At 38.5% G+C, this 22120-nt stretch overlaps 2 pseudogenes; both read right to left on the bottom strand.

Moving 5' to 3' along the window:
- Window positions 1-1877: 1877 nt before the first annotated feature.
- On the bottom strand, window positions 1878-1961 carry LOC142435288 (U7 small nuclear RNA; annotated as a pseudogene).
- A 7995-nt stretch (window positions 1962-9956) lies between these two features.
- Window positions 9957-13007, bottom strand: LOC142433602 (uncharacterized; annotated as a pseudogene).
- Between the last annotated feature and the right edge of the window lie 9113 nt (window positions 13008-22120).

The following is a 22120-nucleotide window of genomic DNA, read 5'->3' on the forward strand; positions in this document are numbered from 1 at the left end:
AAAATTATATCTAGTGGGTAAACTATGTGCCAGAAAACTTGATGTTGGGTTGTAATAAGAGAATTTCAGTGTCGGATTTCTCATAACAACTAGTAGGCTTTGAAAGATGTGTCACACTGACTTTCAAGACTGGTTAAAACCAGAGAACCTGTTTCTGGTAGCAAATATTCTGAAGCGCCAGCACTATGTCATCTTTTACTTCCCTCTTAACCTTTTTTCCATGAGTATGGTCAGCAAGGCAGAGAATCCAGGAATAAATATTAATTATTAATGCATTTGGTATTAGTATAGTAGCTTGGAACAAAACAAAAAGTGAGTCAGAGTTTCATATGGGGTGTTCACATAACACAATTGTACATGAGCAAGCATGTTACCACAACATTCTATATTACAGGTTTTTTTTGTATGCTGAAGGAGAACATAAGACCTACTCTGAAAAAACGCTTTCAAGATCTTATCTTTATTAAATATCATGTATTTCCACCTGAGGGGCCTTGGTGGTGTAGTGGTTATTCATTGGGTTGCTATAGATCATTTGCAAAGAATAGGAATTCTAGAACTCTTAATTGCATGGAACCTATATAGAGATCAAAAAGCAATACTTTAAGCAGAGCAAGAGTACACTTGTTTTTAAGTGTGATCCGGCCAGTTCCTTTTCATAGTGACCCTATGTATAAGAGAATGACACACTCCCCAGTCCTATGACACCTTCACAACTGTTCTGATGTTTGCGTCCATTGTTGCAGTCACTCATTGAGGGTCCTCCTCTTGTGCTGCCTCTCTACCAAGCACGATGTCCTTTTCCAATTTCTGTTGATTCCAGAAAACATATTCAAAATACTTGAGTTGCAGTGTAATTATCATTGCTTTTAAGAAGTATTCTGGATTTATTTTGACCACGATAGACTTATTTTTTATTTGGGTAGACATGTTATTTTCAATTGCCTCAGATGCATGTGGAAGTTGGACCCTGAATAATAGATACTAGAGAAGAATCAATGCATTTGAATTTTGGTTCTGGAAAATAATATTGAAGTACCATGAACTGCCAAAAATTGTGCATGACAATTGTACCTTGCCACCATATTTAGTCAATGTGTTTGCTAAGCCTGAGAGGCTGAACTATATGAAGACGAACGTAATATCAGGATTGGAGGAAGTCTCATCATGATAAAAACAGAAAATATTGAATAGTCAAAGATTTAATTTTGCTTAGATCCACAATCAATGTTAATGGAAGGAGCAGTCAAGAAATCCAATTTTTTATTACATTAAGAAAACTGGCTGCCCAAGTCTTATTTAAAGTATTAACGATATCACTTTGATGACTAAGGTACGCCTGATCTGAGCCAGGATATTTTCAGCAGTTTCAAATGTGTCAAATATGGGAAACAATTAACTAAGATAGGGGAATGATTGATGTATCACAATTATGGAGTTGGAATAGAATATTGAAAATACCATGGACTTCCAGAAAACAAACAAATCTGTCTTGAAAGAAGTACAGTCAGATGCTCCTTAGAAGCGAGGAGGGGGAGCCTAAGTCTTATGAACTTTTGACACATTATCAGTAGAGACCAGTCCCTGGAAAAGGAAACATGCTTGCTAACAAGGAGGAAATGAGGACAACCGTCAGAAAGATGGGTTGATGTAATAGCTACAACAATGAGCTCAAATATAGCAACAATTGTGAGGATGATGCAGAACCAGGAAGTGTTTCGTTCTATTGTTTCTGAGTTGGTGCCAGTTGGACTGCACCTAACAATAATAACATCTAGTACTACGCTATCTTCTCCACAAGGCCAACATCTTGTATTTCCCAGTTTCATTGTGGGGTTTTTTGTTGTTGATTTTAGATACCTGTTTCACTGGTGTTGGGGGGCGTTTTCCGAAAGAAAAAAAAACACCAAAAAACCCCCCAGAAAACTAGCTAGACAAATTCTAAAAGAACTATAACACTCATTGTGGTTCTTAAACCAAGAAAATTATTTTTAAATTAAATTGCCCCCTCAAACACTCTCCCTGAACTATTTAATCTAGTATATATTTACAAATCAAAGATCTTTATTTCGTGATCATTTCCAGAATCATACAATCACTATCCCGTTTCCCTTTTCTCGTTCATCCCATAAATAGAAATAACCGGATTTTGCTATCTCATAAGCACTTGCACAAGCATTTCTTGTATCATTCCATAATGAAAACAAATTTAGTGACTTTATTTTGCAATGTGAAGATAGATATTTATTGGAATTTGACAACTGGCATAGATTGTAGTCACAGGGCATGTCTACTATCTATCATAGCTTTGTCTTCCATATTAATAATGGCTCCCATTGTCTGGTCTATATATTATATATATTTCATATCCATGAGCACAGAAGAAAACAGCCTAAATATGGACAAAAGGTCTACTAGAAAACATTTTCACCATCCTGTCTTGCCCATAGCTGAAATAACATCGTGGTTAACTCTTTTAATTATTCTCATGAAACCTTCACATCTCTGACAGACTGCTGTTGAGTTGTTTGCTTTATAAATATCTTGGCTGTTCCATTTGTATTTAAATTTTTTTAATTGTAGGTAGTACTCAGACAATAAATTCCTAATAATAGTATAATAAAAAACCTAACCCCCCAAACCTGAAAGATGAGCAGGATAAAGACAGCAGTTCTACTTTACTAAAAGGCCCCATGATAAAAGATTGAATTTCAGTGCATCAGACCGAACAATCTTTCTTCAAAATGGAAGTTAAAATTGCTCTTTATTTTTGCCTATTTATCATGCATGAAAAAGATGTGCAGGCAACCCATAGTTCACCTTACTGGAAGAAATTTCTTAGGAGTTCTATTCAAGGAATTGCTGCAGTGTGACAGGAATTGCTGCAGTGTGACAATTCTGTAATGCTATCATAAGAAAAAAAAAGTTGTTTTAAAGGAATTTTCCAAATAAAACATTTTCACTTGAAGGAAAGCTCAACTTTCATCACATTCCACCGAACGAAGGGAAAATAAAAAGGTGAGGTTAATTCTGTAAAAAGCACATAGACTCATGCAAGCTTTAATATAAACTGATGACATTAAATCAAGTTATGAACTTGAGCAATTTAGTGGAAGAATACCTACAAAGTCAAAATATACACAAAGGCACCAATTGTGCATGCGAAGAAAACTATCAGAACAAAGATCACTGAAAGACAGAGTCTTATAGTTCAGCCTCAAGTGCCTACAGGGAAGTTTTTATTTGAATTCTGTTCATCCTAGAAAAGTCCAAGACGGGAGTTCACTGAGTCCTAACTTACCAAGAAACTGACAGCCAGTCAGGTAGGGTGCATTTTACTCCACTCTGTTACAATTGATGCTGTTTTTATGCAATTATTGCAATATGGGGATGCCTGTATTTTTCTATACAATCTTACTTTAACACTAGGGGAAATAGCATATACAGAATAAATGTTTAAATCTAAAACCTAATCTATAAATTACTATTAACACTTAAATTCTAGATTTTATTTGATACACATATCAAGCTCATATTTACATAACTATGCATATTTTGTTGTAGCAAATTTGCATGCAGGTAACAATTCCCATAATGTGGCCTTTTATAAATCATTGTTTCTTTATGAAAACTGCATCTATCAAACCAGTGTCATAACATTGTAACTCAAATATTATTAAAAAGACCCATCATCTATTAAGCAAGGATTACCATTTGTATGAATAGCACTTACTAAAGTAAATAATGTAAATATATATTTAAATATATACCTTAACAACCTTGGTATGCTCAGGAAAGATTAATATCATAATCATATCATTAAAGTCATTAAATTCTAATGTCCCTAGAAAAATTGCCTTATTAAAACAGACTGATGTTCTATATTGTTCATGAGACTGAACAGCCCCATTCTACATTTAAGATTTTTGAAAATATCATACACCTAAAGAGATATTCAAATAAAATAAATATAAACTTTCCATTTTATAATTATAGTAATCTATCACATTGAAATTTTAGTGCAGTGTGCTTTATTAAAGCATGGCTCCTGCTGTACTTCAAAAATCATAGCTGAGACTATGAAATACACTTAGTGTTTCACATATATTCCCCGTCATCCACTAAGAACTTTTCTTTTTTAGATTTATCTATATTTGGGGGATTTGACAATGCTAGTACAATATTAAGAACTATTTCTTGTTCTTTTTAAATTATTCTATATCTTTAACTGCTAATGATGCATACTAAATTATAAAGATAAAATATGATAAATTTGTTTCAAAATTCTCCATCAAAAAATGAGTGAGATCAATGAAATAAGATTGAAGAAATGTTAATAATTGTAGAAATTAGGTAATTAAATGGAATTGAATATGTTCTACTTTTGCGTGTTTGTAAGATTTGTTATACGTTTTATAATTCTTTTTATCACAATTCATCTTATCTTCAGGCAGGGGATTAACATAAGTAAGTATGGATTACCAATGTATATTAATTTTATGTAAAATGCCATATGGTTTTCTTTTCTAAATCTAAACATTAAAGAAAATTCACCTGACACTTATATTCCTTCACAAATACACAGTTGACCTTAAGATTATCAGCACAAGGAGTAACCCACTACGCCACCAGGGATCTTTATTGAGAAACACACTAGACATTGTGAAAATTACAAAACAAAGAAAACAATTACTATATATACACATAATGAAATGAAGAAACATCTTTAGTACATCTCACTGCCATAAGGTCAGTGCCAATTTATAGTGACCCTATAGAATAGGGTAGAACCACCCCTGGAATTTTCTGAGACTGTGTTTTCAGGAGTAGAAAGCCTCATCTGTCTCCCTCATTAGTAATACCAAATAGCAAATGTTGAAATGTGCATTGCATTGTTTTGCTGGTAGACATAAAGAGATTTATGAATGGACTTCCTGAAACTCTTGTGAAGTCTCACATAGGAAATCAGAATTGAAATAGTCTTTGGATAAAATTTGTGAAAACAAAAAATATCATATTTCATGCCGAGAATTCAGCAAATCAGAAACGCCATGAAAAAGTTTTGGCATGGCATGTGAATGCTAAATAGAGTGTCAAGCTTAGATCAAAGGGCAGAATGCCAATAATGAAAACACTAATAATGACCATAGCAAACACGATGTGCCGGGCTCTATCCTGAGGGTCTTCCATGAATTTTCTCCCATGAGTTGTGTACTATTCATAATTGATCGATTTTCTAAATAAAGACCTTGTGGTACAAAGAAATAAAAAAGACTGCCTATGATCATGGCAAATCAAGCCTTTGTGTCCAGGTAGTCTACTCCAGAATGCATATAGTTAACTAGCATGTGCTTAACTAGCCACTGGAAGATAAGACTTGATAGATAATGTGCGGGCAAATACTAGAGAGCTTAGAAATTTGCTATTTCATGTTATTTTGGTTCTTGGCAATAAAGCAATATGATAAAAAATTGTGGTTACACCGTATATACAGTACCTCTTTGATACTAATGCTGGTTTTTTTCCCCCTCTTCCACCTCCACTTTGAAGGGCCACTACTGCTCTGGAGTTTCTGAGGCCTAGAAATTGGTAGCCATGTCTCATATGCTAAAGTACAGAATCAGCAAACTATGGCACGAAGTTTAAGCAAATTGCTTGGAAGTATGCAACCTTGTATTGGATCAAAGAGCTATAAACCCAAAGACTCTTGAGTTTGATCCTAGACTTCACACATTAATGAACATTTCCTCTCTTGGAATTATAGTCTAATATAATTCTATAGGATGAAAATACAAGTGTACTTAACCGGATCTCAACTGTCTGTCTCACATTGAATGACGCAAAGTGATAACTATTACATAATTCACAGTCTGTTACATTTTATTGCACATCGAGTAGATAAAAATAAATAGTGCATATATTTTCAATAATCTCTTCCACTGATACTCAGCTCAAGAGACTAACTCTGCTGTTTATTTAACATGCTGGGACCCAGAATAAAATGATAGAAGCTAAGGATCCTGAGTATCCACGGTTTCAGTTAGACTTGTCCTTGCAGGCCCTAACATCTAGATTCTTAGTTCTGTTGTTGATGGAATTTGATGATTTCTAAATACTTTATATTGCACTGGAAAAATTATCCTCCAATTATTCCCTGTACTGGAATACAAGGCAGTAGTTGGGTCATACCAGAACTATGCAGATGATCCATTGTCCCAATATGTCCAAGTCTTTCTTTTTTATCATTTTACTCGGGGCTCATACAATTCTTAACACAATGCATACACACATGTATACATTTGTTGCCATCATCATTCTCAAAACGTTTGCCTTCTACTTGAGCCCTTAATATCTGCTGCTCATTTTCCCCCTCCCTCCCCACTCTCCCGTACCTCATGCACCCTTCATCATACATAAAATTATTATTATTTTGTCATATATTACACTGTCCGATGTCTCCCCCCACCTTCTTCTTTGTTGTCCCCCCCCCCAGGGAGGAGGCTACATGTAGATTCTTGTAATCAGTTTCCCCTTTCGACCGCACATTCTCTCCACCCTCCAGGTATCACCACTCTCACACTGGTCCTGAAGGATTCATCTGTACCAGTGTACATCCTCTGGTCTAGCCAGATTTGTAAGGTAGAATTGGGATCATGGTAGTGGGTGAGGGGGAGGAAGCATTTAAGAACTGGAGAAAAGTTATATGTTTCAGCGTTGCTACCCTGCACCCTGACTGGTTCATCTCCTCCCCATAACCCTTCAGTAAGGTGTGTCCGGCAGGCTACCAATGAGCTTTGAGTCTCCACTCTGCACCCATCCACATTTTCTTTTTTTAAACGTTTTATTAGGGGCTCATACAACTCTTAACACATTCCATACATACACCAATTCTGTAAAACACATGCGTACATTCTTTGCCCTAATCATTTTCAAAGCATTTGCTCTCCACTTAAGTCCTTTGCATCAGGTCCTCTTTTTCCTCCCTCCCCATTCCCCTCTCCCTCATGAGTCCTTGATAATTTATAAATTATTGTTTTCTCATATTTTTCCCTGTCCGACGTCTCCCTTCACCCTTTTTCTGTTGTCCGTCCCCCAGGGAGGAGGACACTTGTAGATCCTTGTAATCGGTTCCCTCTTTCCAACCCACCCTCCCTCTACCCTCCCAGTATCTCCACTCACACCCCTGGTCCTGATTGTATCATCCGCCCTCGATTCCCTGTGTCTCCAGCTCCTATCTGCACCATGTACATCCTCTGCTCTATCCAGACTTGCAAGGTAGAATTCGGATCACGATAGTCGCGGGGGTCGGGTGGGTGGGGGTTGGGAGGAAGCATTTAGGAACTAGAGGAAAGCGGTATTCTGCATCGGTGCTACATTGCACCCTGACTGACTCATCGCCTCCCCTAGACCCTTCTGCAAGATTTCCAGTGGCCAACATATGGGCTTTGGGTCTCCACTCTGTACTTCCCCCTTCATTCACTAGGGTAATATTTTTTTGGTTCTGATGCTGCCTTATACCTGATCCCTTCGACACCTTGTGATTGCTCAGGCTGGTGTGCTTCTTCCATGTGGGCTTTGTTGCTTCTGAGCTAGATGGCCGCTTGTTTACCTTCAACCTTTAAGACCCCAGACACTATCTCTTTTGATAGCCGGGCACCATCAGCTTTCTTTGCCACATTTGCTTATTCACCCACTTTGTCTTCAGTGGTTGTGTCGGGAGGGTGAGCATCACAGAATGCCAATTTAATAGAAAAAGATATTTGTGCATTGAGGGAGTACTTGAGTAGAGGCCCAAGGTCCTTCTGCCAGCTTAATACTAATCCTATAGATATAGGCACATAGATCTATTTACCCATCCTCATATATATTTGCATGTGTACATGTCTTTGTGTAGACCTCTATAAATGCCCTTTGCCTCCCAGCTCTTTCCTCTATTTCCCTTGACTTTCCTCCTGTCCCACTATCATGCTCCGTCCCCACCTGGGTTTCAGCAATACCTCTTTCTTACATTAACCTTGATCATGCCCTACAAGGCCTGCCACACCCACCTCACCACCAATTTCGATCACTTGTTGTTCCCTTGTCCCTGGGTTTGTTAACACCACTTCCTTACCCCTCGCCGCCCCCTAACCCATTTTCCCCCGGAACTGTCGGTCCTGTTGTTTTACCTCCAGTTTGTTCATCTAGCCTATCTTATTTAGACAGACCTGTGAAGATATTAACATGCACGAAAACAAGACAGAGCAAAACCAAGCAACATTATACAAGAAAACAACAAAAACAAACAACTGAGAAAGAACAAAACACAACAAGAAAGAAAAGCTTGTAATTAGTTCAAGGATCATTTGTTGGCCTTGCGGAGTGTTTTCCAGTCCAGTCTGTTGGGTCACCACGCCCTGGCCCCAAAGTCCACTTTCAGCATTCCCTGGGGACCTTGCCGCTCCATTCCTTTGCTGTTCCGCTGCACTCCTCCAGTGCTTTCCCTCGCTCACCCACATTTTCAATGATATGATTTTTTCCCTTAATGCTTGATACCTGATTCCTTCAACAACTCGTGGTCACACAGGCTGGTGTGTACCTTCCATGTGGACATCGTTGCTTCTGCACTGGATGGCCATTTGTTTATCTTTAAGCCTTTAAGACCCCAGATGCTATATCTTTTGATAGCTGTGAACCATCAGCTTTCTTCACCACATTTGCTTATGCACACGTTTGTCTTCAATGATCGTATCAGGGATGTGGGCACCCCCAAGTCTTTCTTGATTTGGGCACTGAAAGTCTGGAAAGTTAGGAAAGCCATTCAATCCTGGACAAACCAATATAGTTGTTTGCATCTAGGAAAGCTTCAAACATGTTAGAGAAAATATGTTTGTCTTTCTATATAGCTCCTTGTATATCTACGTATTTTTTACCTACTAAAACAACACTGAATATGTCCAGGTTAAAAAAAGATCACAAAAGAGAAACTCTTCCCTGCTCCCTCATGAGAGAAATGGAATCTAGTCTTGAGAACTCCTTACACTTGGAAAAAAAGTGAGCCTTTCCCCTAAACCTGGTATGATCTGTTTTGAATAAATCATGAAATACATAAAAATATTTCCCATTAGCACCTCTAGTTAAAGTAATGCTACTAATATACTGTGTCAAGGAACCATGATATCAATTTACATAAAAATCTTATTAGCTATTAATTAAAATGAATATGCAACATAGTATTTCTATATTGTAAGGCACATATATTTCATTAGTACAGTGTTCAGGAGCTATAACACGTTTTTTAATGTTTTATTGCAGCAGAAAATCTAGTATTAGCATTAAATCAAATGGCTTACATTTTTAATTGAGATATTCTTTACTAAAAACATAATTTTACTAAAATCAAAGACAGGAAAAGGAAACTGGGTGTTTGAATAAAATATTTTATCCTTAGATCCTTACAAAAAGGGTGGGGATTATTGCCCAACATGCATTCTAGTCCCCAAAAAACTTGATACAGGATGATAAGTTAGAGATACCTTTCAAAAAACATTAAGGGAGCATTCGTTCCTTTCATAGTTACTCTATTTTTGGACATCCAAAGAAAAAATTAATTTTTTGTTTTAAAAAATTCAGAAATATTTTGAAGACACTCCCTTTTCTATTTTTTTTTTCAAATAGAAGCTGTTGGGGAGTATTATAACAAATGAAAAAAGTACTCTCTGAAATGTGAACTTTCATTAAAATCTCTTATTAGTTCTCTAAGAGACCCCCCAATGTATTTGGCATTAGTCTAATGAAAAAAATCATATCAGTCACCGAGTGAGATTTTAAATTGAAATTAATAATTTATTTATTTGCTCACTGTAATAAAGGGGAAATGACAAGAATAGTTAGTATGTTTATTTGTAAAGAAAATAAAGCTAACACATTACGTTGTATTATTACAACATTTTATTATAGAGCTTATACATTTGAGATTAAATATTTAAGTTACATATCACTCTTTCATAAACATAGGACTGAAGGCTTAAAATCTGTTTACCTTCTAATTTATTTGTAAAAATAGAGATATTTATACTCACTAGTACTGAGGACTTTTGATAGTTATTGTGTTTTTCTTTGTGTCCCATAATCCTCTCCAAAATTTTTCTCCTTTTTGGTAGAAATGGGGGAGTCACAGCATTATGATGTCCTAGTGAAGTGGTACAAATAATATAAAACTGATACAAGGAGGCTGCGCTCTGCTTTGACTGATCTGGTCAAGTAATTCCTGGCCCATGGGTACCATTATAGGACTAGGCCACATCATTGGGGGCCCAGATATCATTGGCACGTGGCCTCGCATTGGTGGCCTCATTCCAGGAGCAGGCCCCACTGGCACCATTCTAGAAAGAGAAGAGACCATCATTGACATTACGAATGGTGCCCCATGAGGGGTGCCGGCATCACAGGAGGACCAGCAAGACTTGGAGGAGATGGGATCATCACTCCTGCTGGAGGAGGAGTAGAGAATGAAGTAGGAGGTTTCTTTCCTTATTGAAATGCAGGTGTTATTTTGTCCAGCAGACTCTGAGGCTGATTTTCCATCCATCTCTGATAGTAGGTTTTCATATTCTCTTTGTGTTTCTTACCACTGCAACATGTCTTTCTCATGGATGGAAAGTCATGCATGAGGTATGTATCACAATTGACAAGAGCACTTAAGAATTAACTCAAGGACAAAAACAGAGAAGGTACTTTTAGAATATTTTATGTCTTTCAATTTTTTTATATATTTGACAATGGAAGATATTACTAATATAGTCTTGCCTTCTGTTCATATGCAATTTTGTTGTTGTCGCTATCAGGTATCATTCTGAATTGTATCAATGTTATGTACAACAGAACTCAATACTGCCTAGTCCTTTTCAATCTTCACAACTTTTGCTATGCCTGAGCCCATTGTTGCAGCTATTGTATCAATTCATTTCCTTGAGTATCTTCTTTTTCAGACTCTCTGCCAATCATGCTGTCCTTCTCCAGAGTCTTGTCCCTTAAAGCAATCAGCCAAAATCCTAGAGATTAAGTCTTGAAATCCAGCATTCTACCTGTTATTCTTCCAAGACTCATTTGTTAATTCATCTGGTAGTCCTTGGTATATTTAATATTCTTCACCAACACCATAAATCAAAGTAATTAATTATCTTTGAACTTTCATATTCATTGCCCAGATTTCACATGTGTACGGTCAATTGAAAAGTCATGGTCACTTATTCTTCAAAGTGACATTTTTTCTTTTTAACACTTTAAAGAGCTACCATATATACTCAAGTATTAGCCGACCCGAATATCAGGTGAGGCATCTAATTTTACCACAAAAACTGCATTAAAAATGTGCTGAAAACTCAGCTTATACACAAGTATATATGATATTTTATAACAGATTTTCAGTACATCATTTGATGGCATTCATGGTAGCCCCAAGGAAAATTAAATCCTTGATAACCTCAATTTTTTTCGTATTAATATAAATCCAGAAAGGATTTTTGCTTTCTTTATGTTGAGTTGGAATCTATACTGAAATTATGTAAGCTTTTATCTGCATTAGTAATTTGTCCTCTTCACTTTCAACAAACAAGGTTGTATCATCTTCATATGACAGTTCTTTAATGAGTCTTCTTCTAATCTCAATGACAGATTCTTTTTCACATAGTCCAGTATCTCAGATTATTTGTTCAACATGCTGACTGAATAAGTATTGTGAAAGGTAAACCCCCCTACTCATATGTTTCCTGATTTTAAACCGTACAATATTCCCTTTCTTTTTTTGTATTTTTAATGACTGTTTGCTTCCTTCATGTATGAGGTGCATCACACAACTCTTGTAGTCTTTAGTCATTAATGTTCAATGCATCAAATCTTTTATGTTTTAAAATTTTATTCTTAATTGGGAGTTGATAATATGAGGGAGTACATATATTCACACAAAGGAAGAAGCTCCACAGGCTGAGCTTCTGTAGTACAAGCTTCCCACTAGGTGAGCATCAAGCAACTCACTCTGAGTTACTGCACCCAATGGCATCACCTGGGAAGGTTCTCTCTGCTCACAGCGAAGTTTTTCATAATAGCAGTGTCACTCAGACCTCATTTATTAGGATGGCCAATTTAAGAGAACAGAATTCCACTGTTAAATTTTGTTTCCTCTTTGGGAAAAATGCCACAGAAACCATTGTGATGCTGAACACAGCTTACAAGGACACCACTATGGGAAAAAAAAAAACTCAAGTGGTTTTCTCATTTCAAACAAGGTGACATGTATATTGATGATAAACCTTGTTCTGGATGTCCGTCAATTTCCAGAATAGACGAAAATATTGACAAAATTTGTGCACGGGCTCAAAGACCAACAACGGACCATTGAAGAGATGGGGACATTATCTGGACTATATGAGCTTGGTTCCACGAATTTTAATGGAAGATTTAGGAATGAGAATGAGGGTCTCTGCAAAAGTTGCACCTCACGTTCTGACTGACCAGGAAAAAGAACATCAAGTAGAAACATGCTGTGCTTTTAAAGAACAGCTCCAAAGTGACCCAGACTTTTTTTCTAAGGTCATTACTGGTGAGAAGACATTTTCATGATGCCAAAAGCAAACATCCATCAAGACAGAGGAAGATGCCATCATCGCCATGCGCTGAAAAAGCTTGTCAAGTAAAATCAAAGATCAAGAGAGTGTTCATTTATTTTGTTTTGTTTTTTTAATATGAGGGAGACAGTACATTTTGTCTTCATTCCGCCAAGTCAGACTGTTAATCAAGTTTTCTATTTAGAGATCTTAAAAGATTTCATAACAGTGTGGAACAAAAACAGTCTGATTTGTGCCAGGCTGGGAACTGGTTTTGCCACCACAACAATGCACCTGCTCAAGCAGCCATCTCAGTGCACCAATTTTGACAAAAAACAGCATGTCTATTTTTCCCATGCACCTTACTCACCTGACCTCACACCATGAAACTTCTATTTTGTTTCCACGAATGAAGATGGACATGAAAGGACAGGAATTTGCCAACACAGAAGAGGCGAAAAAAAAAACAAAAACGAGGGAGGTGCTGTAAGCCATTCAGACAGATGAGACTGAAATATATTTCCAAGAATAGAATAGCAAATTTGACAACTGTATTAAGTATAATGGAGAGTACATTGACGGTGATATGGTTGTTTTGTCAAGAAAAATTAAATACATAGCTTTGAAAAAATTCCATTTTTGTACCCCTTCACATATCATATCATTCCATAGTTCAATAACATCAAGCAGCACTGTACAATTGCTACCACAACCAGTTTCCAAACTGTATTTTTCTTCCTGGGCTCCTTGACATCATCTCACTTTTACCCCTCCCCCCAACCACCACCTCAATACCACCTCCCCCAATCCCTTTTTCCACTTGCTGTAGCTACCAACTCATCAATCCTGGCTTTAATATACAGAAACACCGAAAAACATATAACACAACTTCATAAGGATGAACTCATGACCTCGGAGACACACTCTAATAGAACAAATAAAAACAAAACAGAAATACAGAAAATGTTGAAAACTAAATTAAGTCCAGCATGCATCAGAGGGGGAATCAAGTGACAAGGCTTTAACCGTTCAGGTCAGATTTACGCATTCAATCTTCTCTACTCATCTCTCCAATGCATGCTGTTTAGCAACCACTTTCCTCCCATTCCTCATTTGTGAACAGAGGTAATTCATAGGAGGCTTATTTCCTATGTCGTTCCCACAAATGAAGCTTGAGCGCCCCCTGTCATCCAGAACCTTCTACAAATGTGATTCTCACAATTTAGGCTCTGTTACTAATCCCTCCTTTGATTTAGGAATATATGATTTACAATTCTTAGGTGACTGATAACGGTGTGCATCTTCCATGTGGACTTAGGTGACATCTCACATACATACATACTTGTTTGGAGACACGTCTTTAAGACCTCAGAAGCTATTTTAGCACCCATATGTTCTGTGTTCCCTTCCTGAGGCAGGTATCAAGCAGGGCCATCATGTAAGAACGAATTGTACTTCAATTGGAGCTAGGAGCATCAAATCTACTCTTGATATACTCAAAGTCACACTTTGACCCTTGTAGACTTTTCATTTTCTTTTATTTCAACTTGATGGACATATGAGCAGCTGATAATCTGTTCTGCAACTGGCCCCAAGCCTTGTTCTAACAAAGTGACACTCTAGTTCTATCTGGTATTACAATCAATTGAATGACTTGCCACAACACAGATTGTTGCCCTTCTCAGATAATCCCTAGAATTTCTGATTCAACAGGTCTGTTTGGGGGCTTGGAATTTGCATTTCTAACAAATCTCCCGGCAACGTTAATGTCAGGGATCTGGCTGCTAACCACAAGAGCAGCAGTTCAAAACCACTAGTCACTCCTCAGGAAAAGGATGGGCATTCTACTCCTGTAAAGAGTTACAATCTCAGAAACTTTCATAATCTAACCCATAGGATAGAATATGAGTCAGAATTGATATTACAGTAGTGAGATTTTGATTTGGTTTGGTTTTGCCAGAGACCCAGGAATGATACTTTGAGAATCAGTACACTAAGTAATATTATGCAGATTTTTAATAATTAGAGAGCCATTAGAACATGCATAAATTTTATGCCTGAAAGCACCATCTCTTATTCTTTGAACTCAAGTGTACATCTTTCTAACTACTAAAGTTACCTACCTACACTTTAAAAACTATTGATCAATTAAATTGCACTAATTATTTATCTTCTTGTTCATTATGTTCCAGTCAGACTAGCATTTATTCTGTTCTTGAAACCAGAAAAATTCTACCTCAGGGTATTTAAAATTCTTAAAGTTACCACTTGTAAAGTTTTTCTAAATTTCTGCATGGCTTGCTCCACATCAGTTTAATTGTCACTTCCTACTTTTATGCATTTATTTTAAAATCAAGTCGAGGTATGCATTTTATTACTACCAAATTCCATTAGAGAATGCATACATTTGAAATCAAACAACTTTAAAATCATGTTTTTATATATAAAGGACTTCCAATTCTCTTAGTCATCCTCTATTCAATCATCCTGTTTCCATTTTCTCATCTGAATTATCCAAACTATAATCAAATAATTTATTCATGTATATATTTGCCTGACTCTTTCTCTCATAGAGTTAAGCTTCATTAGTTTGGAGGTTTTTTGGGGTTTTTTGGAGTGGCGGGTATTGTTGGTTTGTTTTTTACAGCTCTATCCTCAACATGTACAACCCTGCTCAGTAAATAAGCATTCAATAAATATTTATCAGATGAATCAGAAACAGGGAACCATTTGCATCAGGGCCAATATTACTCTTCCAACCAGAGTGAAAGGCTATATAATTATCATTCCAAACTAATAGAATCCCAGTGTTCCTTCCAGAAATAATATCTTTTTGTTGTACAGTGACACTGTACAACCAAGGAAACACTCCCCAGTTCTGCCCAGTCCTCACAATTGCTAGGTTTGAGCCCATTGCCACAGCAACTGTGTCATTTCTGTGAAGGTTAACCAATTATTTTGGGTACAAAGCCTATATGTATTCCTGCCACCTTCTTGCCATGCTTCTTGATCACTCAGTATTTTTCCTATTTAAAAAAAAATCACTGTCACTAAATCAATTCTGACTTAGAGTGATCCTACATAGGTTGTTCAATGATGTAAATTTTTACTGGAACAGATAGCCACTCATAATATTCTTAAATATGACAACTCTAGGTTTAATATTTTTCTTCAGTTCTTTCATCTTGATACATTTTGAAGGTCTTCTTCCTTTTTGGTTTTCTTTTTTTTTTTTTTTTTTTTTTTTTTTTTTTTTTTTTTTTTTAAATAGTTCAAGGTCTATTTATTATCCTTTATGAGTGCTTTCCAGTAGAGAACCAGATGAATCTTAAAATAAATATTAAAGGGAGTTCTCCAGACAATAGACTCATGCTAAGATTAATACACATGACAACCCGGACACCAACCCACATATAGAAGTACCCAAAGTAAAATAAAGCAGCAAGAGTGACTATAGGGAACCAGAGATATTATTTGTAAATGAGGACAACTACAAAGCAAAAAGATAGAATAAGTTGTGTATGAGTAGAAATTTCAAATGGAGAGAAAGTCAAGATGATTTCAAGATAACACAGCTTGTTTTAAACTTGAGATGAAAATAGTAAAGTACAGGGCTATTTCAAAGACAGTCATTAAAGCTCATACAAAATGAAAAGAAAAACATAGAGATTTGTTTTTTGTTGTTTTTTTAACAAGAAAGTAGATGATAAGAAAATCTATAAACAAACTGAATTCATCACAGAAAATTATATGTAACAAACCAGCAGCATCACAAACACAACAGAAAAATAACAATAATGAATCCACGTCTTAGATAATTACAGCGAATTTCAACTTAATTACCAATCAAGAGACAGAATATGTAAGCAAAGGGCACCCATCAATATGCTGTCCATGAGACACACCTTAGACACAAAGACGAAAATAGACAAAAAACCAAAGAATGGAAAATATATCAAGCAAATAGCAATAAAAAAGAACAGTAGTGGCAGTATTAATTTCTATACAATAGACTTTATGGTGAAAAACAGTAAGAGGGTCAAGGAAAACAGCAACGATTAAAATCTGTTGAACAGTAACACATAACCATAATATACATCTATGCATCTATTGCTGTCCTTAGGAGCTGTTGAGTCACTTCCCACTCATAGTGACCCTGTGACCAGCAGACTCAGACCCTGCTGGGTCCTGCTCCATCCTCTCAATTGTTGCTATGTTTGAGCCCATTGCTTCAGCACTTTGTCAATTCATCTGATTGAGGGTCTTCTTTTTTGCTGATTCTCAATTTTATCAAGCAGGATGTCCTTTTCTAAGGACTCTTCTCTCCTGATAACATGCTGAAAGATAAAGTCTCTTCATCCTCATTGTTTTTTTTTTTTTTTTTTTGTTTTTTTTTTTTTAAACATTTTATTAGGGGCTCATACAACACTTATCACAATCCATACATAGACATACATCAATTGTATAAAGCACATCTGTACATATTCTGCCCTAATCATTTTCTTTTTTTTTTTTTTTTTTCTTTTACATTTTATTAGGGACTCCAACAACTCTTACCACAATCCATACATATACATACATCAATTGTACAAAGCACACCCATACACTCCCTGTCCCAATCACTCTCAAGGCATTTGCTCTTCACCTAAGCCCCTTGCATCAGGTCCTCCTTTTTTTCCCCCCCTCCCTCCCTTTTCCCCCCTCCCACATATGCCCTTGGTAATTTATACCTCGTTATTTTGTCATATCTTGCCCTATTCGGGGTCTCCCTTCCCCCCTTCTCTGCTGTCCCTCTCCCAGGGAAGAGGTCACATGTGGCTCCTTGTAATCAGTTTCCCCTTTCCAACCCACTCACCCTCCACTCTCCCAGCATCGTCCCTCACTCCCTTGGTCCTGGAGGTATCATCCACCCTGGATTCCCTGTATCTCCAACCCTCCTATGTACCAGTGTACAGCCTCTGTCCTATCCAGCCCTGCAAGGTAGAATTCGGATCATGGTAGTTGGGGGGAGGAAGCATCCAGAATCTGGGGGAAAGCTGTGTTCTTCATCGATACTACCTCACACCCTAATTAACCCATCTCCTCTCCTAAGCCCCTCTATGAGGGGATCTCCATTGGCTGACACTTGGGCCTTGGGTCTCCACTCTGCACTTCCCCCTTCATTTAATATAATATATATATACACATACATATATACATATACACATAAATACACAAACATACACACACATATTTTTTTTTTTGCATGATGCCTTATATCTGGTCCCTTGGGCACCTCGTGATCGCACTGGCCGGTGTGCTTCTTCCATGTGGGCTTATTTGTTTCTGAGCGAGATGGCCGCTTGTTCACCTTCAAGCCTTTAAGACCCCAGACACTATCTCTTTTGATAGCCGGGCACCATCAGCTTTCTTCACCACATTTGCTTATGCACCCATTTGTCTTCAGCGATCCTATCATGGAGGTGTGCAGTCAATGATATGATTTTTTGTTCTTTGATGCCTGGTAACTGATCCCTTTGGGACCACTCGATCACACAGGCTGTTGTGTTCTTCCATGTGGACTTTGTTGCTTCTGAGCTAGATGGCCGCTTGTTTATCTTCAAGCCTTTAAGACCCCAGTCACTATCTCTTTTGATAGCCGGGCACCATCAGCTTTCTTCACCACATTTACTTGTTCACCCATGTAGGCTCCAGCTGTTGTGTCGGGAGAGTGAGCATCATAGAGTTCCAATTTAATAAAAGAAGGTATTCATGCATAGAGGGAGTGTTTGAGTAGAGGCCCAAGGTCCTTCCGCCACCTTAATACTTGATCTATAAATATAGACACAAAGATCTATTTCCCCAACCTCCTATATATATTTGCATGTACATGTCTTTGTCTAGACCTCCATGAATGCCCTTTGACTCCTAGCTCTTTCCTCCATCTCCCTTGACCTTCCTCCTGCCCTACTACCATGCTTCATTGCCACCTGGGCTAGAGTATACCTCTTCTCTAATCAACCTTACCCTTGATCATTTCCCACCAGGCCTGCCACTCCCCCTTCTCTACCCTTTGGGGTCCCATGTTTTTCCCTTGTCCCTGGGTTTGTTAACACCACTTCCTTACCCCCCCTACCCCCCACCCCAAGTCCCCCCGGAACTGTCGGTCCCGTTGTTTTTCCTCCCGATAGTTCATCCAGCCTGTCCTATTCAGACAGACCTGTGGAGTCACTAACATGCACGAAAACTAGACAGAGGAACACAAAGCAACAGTATATAACCGGACAACAAAACAACCAAGACAAACCACTGAAAAAGAACAGAACAAAACAGTTCACAAGAGAAAAGCTTGTAGTTAGTTCAGGGATCTTTGCTGGCCCTTAGGAGCGTTTTCCAGTCCAGTCTGTTGGGGCACCACGCCCTGGCCCCAAAGTCCACTTTCAGCATTCCCTGGGGACCTTGCCACTCCATTCCCTTGCTGTTCCGCTGCACTCCCCCAGTGCATTGCCTCGGTGTGGTGGGATCAGGTCAGGTGCAATTCCCACACTGTGTCTCCGGTGCTGTCCCCTGTATCGCCCTTAGTCACTGAGGGGCATCATGTCTCATAGTAGGGCCAGCCATGTTGTTCTCTCTGTGGACTGGCTGCTCTACTCAGGAACATCATCATCACGGCCTGGTGGGCCAGGCTGTGCTCCACTCTCTCCTCCTGCCCCTTCATCTGCTCCCGTGTGCTCTGGTCAAATATGACCATCTCCCATAGCTGCAGGGTCAATGTCGTCCTTTGGCACAAGTTCTTTTCGGGGGAGGGGCAGGAATCCACTTAATTTATGGTGCTGGGGCCTGCCTCCCAGACCTCTCCACCGGTTCCGTCCTCCACGCCGGGATAATGCATTCACACCTTGCGACACTGGGTTGAAGTCTGGTCCCACTTTCCCTGTGGAGATATAAACAATACCCTCCCCTTGGGTTGATTAATGCCCCATTTCTGTCATGCTGATTGTACTTACCTCAGGGGACTCATGTTGTACCTGTCCCTTTGGGACTGGCTTACCTCGCTTAGCATAATTCCTTCCAGCTCTTCCCATGAAATAACGTGTTTCATGTGCTCATCGGTGCTTTTCAATGCTGCATAATACTCCATTGTGTGTATGTGCCAAAGTTTGCTAATCCACTCGTCTATCGATGGAAACTTAGGCTGTTTCCAAGTCTTTGCTATTGTGAATTGTGCCGCAATAAACATTGGAGCGCATATGACTGGTCGTGTTTTATTTGCTGCTTCAACCGGGTATATGCCCAGTAGAGGGATGGCTGGGTCGTAAGGTAGATCGATTTCCATTTTCTTTAGGTATCGCCAGATTGCTTTCCACAGTGTCTGTACAAATCTGCACGACCACCAGCAGTGGAGGAGGGTTCCTATTTCACCACAGCCCCTCCAACACTTGTTGCTCTCTGATTTACTGATCTGGGCTAGCCTCAGGGGTGTTAGGTGGTATCTCATGGTTGTTTTGATTTGCATTTCTCTTATGGCAAGGGACTTCGAGCACTTTCTCATATATTTATTGGCCATATTGATCTCCTCTCTAGTGAAAGTTCTTCTCATTTCTTTTGCCCACTTCCTTAGGGGGTTAACTGTTTTCCTCTTTTTGCAGGTCATGATGGTGTTGTAGATTTTAGTAATGAGCCCTTTGTCTGACGTGTCATTACTAAAAATCTTCTCCCAGTCTGTGGGTTGCCTTGTCACCCTCTTGGCAAAGTCTTTCGAGGTGCACAGGTGTTTTATTCTTATTAGATCCCATTTGTCGATTTCCCGATCACCTGTGTGTGTCCCCTTCCCTGTTGCAGTGAGCCTATGTGCTCCCTGGGCCAGTGCTCTGAGATTAGTCCCAATTCCTTCCTTAATGGTCCTGATGGTTTGGGGTTTGACTTCTAGATCTGTGATCCACCTTGAGTGTATTCTTGTGCATGGGGTGAGGTAGACGTCTTGTTTCAACTTTCTACATGTGGATATCCATTGTTTCCAGCACCACTTATTAAAGAGGGCATCTGCTTCCCACTTGACGTTTTTGGGGCCCTTGTCGAAGATCAGTTGTCTATATGCTGATGATTTTACTCCTGGGCTTTCTATTCTTTTCCACTGGTCTGAGTGTCTATCATTGTGCCAGTACCATGCTGTTTTGACCACTGTAGCTGTGTAGTAGGCATTAAAATCAGGTAGGGCGAGTCCTCCAATTGTGTCCTTCTTCTTGAGGAGTTCTCTGCTAATTCTGGGTTTCTTCCCTCTCCATATGAAGTTGGTGGTCAGTTTTTCCAATTCTTTGAAGAAGGTTGATGGTAATTGGATTGGTATAGCATTGAACTTGTAGAGTGCTTTAGGAAGAACTGTCATCTTTACTATGTTCAGCCTACCTAACCATGAGCAGGGGAGCTTCATCCATTTGTGAAGGTCACTTTTGGTTTCCTGTAATAGGGTTTTATAATTATGCTTATATAGGTCTTTAGTATTTTTTGTTAAGTATATTCCTAGGTATTTCAGTTTGTTCTTGGCTACTGTGAAGGGTACTTCCCTCTTAATCGCCTCTTCCATGGCCCTGTCCGATGTGTATAGAAACCCTACCGACTTCTGTTTATTGATCTTGTATCCTGCTACTCTTCCGTATTCCTCTATTGCTGTAAGTATTCCAACTGTGGAGTTTTGGGGGTCTTCAATGTATAGGATCATGTCATCTGCAAATAACGATAGTTTCACCTCCTCTTCTCCCAACTGGATCCCTTTGATGTCCTTCCGCTGTCTTATGTTGTTAGCCAGAACCTCCAAAACGATATTGAATAGAAGAGGGGACAGGGGGCATCCTTGTCTTGTACCCTTTTTCAGTGGTATTGTTCTTGTCTTTTCTCCATTGACTATGATGTTGGCTGTTGGTCTTTCATAGATAGCTTGTATGAGCTTGAGGAACTTACCTTCCAATCCTATCTTCATGAGTGTTTTGATTAGGAATGGATGCTGGATGTTGTCAAATGCTTTTTCTGCATCTATGGATATTATCATATGGTTTTTATCCTTTTTCTTCTCGATGTGGTGAATGATATTGATGGATTTTCGGATGTTAAACCATCCCTGCATCGCTGGGATGAATCCTACTTGGTCGTGGTGAATGATATGCTTGATGTTCCTTTGTATTCTATTGGCCAATATTTTGTTAAGGATTTTTGCATCTATGTTCATTAGAGATATTGGTCTATAATTCTCTACGCTTGTGGGGTCTTTTCCCTGTTTGGGTATCAAAGTAATGCTGGCTTCGTAAAATGAGTTTGGGAGCTTGCCGTTCTTTTCTATGTTATGGAATACTTTGTGGAGGATCGGTGTCAGCTCTTCCCTGAATGTTTGGTAAAATTCTGCTGTGTAGCCATCTGGCCCTGGGGCCTTTTTCCTTGGTAGGTTTTTGATGACACTCTCTATTTCTTCCTTCGCTATGGGTTTGTTGAGGTTCTTGATCTCTGTCTCAGATAATCTAGGGATAGATTGTTTTTCTAAATATTTATCCATGTCTTCCAGGTTT

The sequence above is a fragment of the Tenrec ecaudatus genome, chromosome X (assembly GCF_050624435.1).
Source record: "Tenrec ecaudatus isolate mTenEca1 chromosome X, mTenEca1.hap1, whole genome shotgun sequence".
Taxonomy (NCBI): Eukaryota; Metazoa; Chordata; class Mammalia; order Afrosoricida; family Tenrecidae; genus Tenrec; species Tenrec ecaudatus.